This window comes from Apodemus sylvaticus, chromosome 20 (genome assembly GCF_947179515.1).
Source record: "Apodemus sylvaticus chromosome 20, mApoSyl1.1, whole genome shotgun sequence".
Taxonomy (NCBI): Eukaryota; Metazoa; Chordata; class Mammalia; order Rodentia; family Muridae; genus Apodemus; species Apodemus sylvaticus.
The window spans coordinates 18,881,962-18,884,596 of NC_067491.1; the positions used below are offsets into that span (position 1 = coordinate 18,881,962).

Genomic DNA, 2,635 nt, shown 5'->3' on the forward strand with positions numbered 1-2,635 from the left:
TTTTTTTTTTTTTTGGATTTGGTTTTTTCAAGACAGGGTTTCTCTGTGTAGCCCTGGCTGTCCTGGAGCTCACTCTGTAGACCAGGCTGGCCTTGAACTCAGAAATCCCACCTGGCTCTGCCTCCCAGAGTGCTGGGATTACAGGCGTGCGCCACCATCACCCAGCGTTCCTGTCTCTTAAAGGACCAAGCATGTTGATCTTGTCCTCTTTAATGTAAGCCACCAGTGAGTTAGTATTTGATAGCATTTAGCAGCTAAGTCTACGAAACCTTGAGATGCTACTGCTCTTTTTATATTTATTATTTTTGTTCCAGGAAAGGAAGAGGACCTGGCCACTTGGGTCTTGGTCGCCCACTCCCTCTAGTGGTAGAGGAGAAAACACATCAACAAGGGAGTATGATCTTTGGGAGAGATGGACCCTCATTTCATAGAAAGAACAAGGAGATTCAGAATAGCCAAGGCAGTGCAGTGTCACAGTCTTGCAAAGTCAGGCATCCACCTAGAATGGAGGTACACTGATTGAGGGTAGCTTTTCAATGCTCACCCAAGCCCCTTCCTTGCTTCTTTTACTCCCTGACTGTGTAATCAGGGGAGTGCCATTGTACAGGAGAGCTAGGTCTTCTCTTTTCCGTCGTTATTTACACTTATTATCGCCTGAGCCCACACCTCTTGTGTTGTGAGCCACCAGTCCAGGTAGTGCTGAGCAAATGTATGTGCATGGGTACAGGGCTCCAGAATCCTGTTGGCAGCCACATCCTCATCAAAGAATGACTCATCCTTCCGCAGACACTGAGCCATCCAGATGGCCCCACTCATGCTATTTGCTTGTTCTGAGTTAACTCTCCAGCCCACTGCCTGGAGTAGCATTTCTATGTTAATATCAGCAGACACCATTAGACTCAGCATTCCAAGTCCAGCCTGGGCTCAGATGTGCAGTGACTAAGAAAAAGCTGTAAGGAGGACAAGAACACAGACACTACAGGTCTCAGAGGCATTCTCCGTGCGAGAATAGCCAGCCAGCTGGAGATGAGACGTAACGCTGTCTTGGAGTGATGTGTACGGATTTCTCAGCTCAGTCACGCTCTAAAGAGAGCATGGTTTTTTTTTTTGTTTGTTTGTTTGTTTCTTTTTTGTTTTGTTTTGTTGGTTTTTTGGATTTGGTTTTTTTTTTTTTTTTTTTTTTTTTTTTTTTTTTTTTGCTGTCTCAAAAAGCTTTATTTTCACTTGGTCCAAGACTTGAGAGGCTCCAGAGCGGTTATGAAGCTGCCTGGTGGCTTGAGGGGTTCCTTCAGGGGGACGTCCCGAGGTGGGCTGAGGGGGGCTGGTGCAGAGCAGGGGGAGCCCCTTGAAGGCACAGAGGCCTCCTAGTCGTGCTTGAGGGTGAGGCGCTCAAAGAGATACTCGCCCAGAGCTGTCTGGGGCGCACTGGTCTGCGTGGCCTGGGACCCGGCCACCCTGCGGAGGTTGGTCAGGTGGTTGCCCATCTTCTTGATCAGCTTCACCTCCTTATCCAGGAAGTGGCTTTCCAAGAAGTCACAGAGATGAGGGTCTGCGCGGGCAGAGCCCAGGGCGTGCAGATCCAAGAGCGCCTGGTTCAGGCTCTTCTCCTGGGCCAAGGCGGCCTCCATGGCCTCCAGGGTCTTACCCCCACTCATCTTGAAATGGTTTCTGCACATCCTGGAAGAGAGCACGGCCCCCGCGGTCATTCTGCAACTTGAGGAGACGCTCGGCGTCCTCACGCTTCTCCTCGGCCAATTCGCGGAAGAAATGGCCTACGCCCTCCAGAGCCACGTCATCCCGATCGAAATAGAAGCCCAGAGAGAGGTAGGTGTAGGAGGCCCGCAGGTGCAAGTTGACCAGGCGGTTCACGGCAGCCTCCACTTCGGTGGAATAATTCTGACGGATCTGAGAGGTCATGGCTGATCCGGAGTATGGGGCTGACCGCGAGGACGGTGCAGGCTGGTCCTAGGAGCCGAAGGCGGCGAGGAGATGGTCCCGGAGGCTGCGGCTGGAGAGACTAGTAAGGCGGCCGGAAGCTGAAGTGGGAGTCCCCGGGTCTGTTCCGTTCAAACACTGTTGAAGCAAGACACAGATCCACGGGCCCTCCAAGGCGCTGCTCCTGGATTTGGTTTTTTTGAGACAGGGTTTCTCTGTATAGCCATGACTGTCCTGGAACTCACTCTGTAGACCAGGCTGGCCTCGAACTCAGAAATCCGCCTGCCTCTGCCTCCCAGAGTGCTGGGATTACAGGCGTGCGCCACACACCGCCCGGCAACAGAGCATTTTTTAAAGACTCCATTCCTGCTTTTGCCCATTGGCATCATCTCCAGTATTTCAGGTTCAAGAATTCCAGAATCTCTACTGTACAGCTGGGTCTGAACAATAACTTCAATTCAGTTGCTTTGATTTGCCTTTGGTGGGCTGGCTGGACACAGAACCATCATACGTTGTCCCAGTCCCCAAGCTCGCCTGGAGCTCTTCACCATCCTGTCAATATCCCCAAGTAGATAAGACTGTCATGACTTACCACCATGCCACACCATGTCTGTGTCTCATTTTGCTTTTTTTTCTCCTGGTGTCGTCAGACTGGTTTTTTGTGTAGCGTATCCTGGCAGTTTTCCACGTATCAGGCCAC

General features: G+C 51.3%; 1 pseudogene; it reads right to left on the reverse strand.

Annotated features, from left to right (window-relative positions):
* Positions 1 to 1,334: 1,334 nt before the first annotated feature.
* Positions 1,335 to 2,127, reverse strand: LOC127671026 (ferritin light chain 1-like; annotated as a pseudogene).
* Between the last annotated feature and the right edge of the window lie 508 nt (positions 2,128 to 2,635).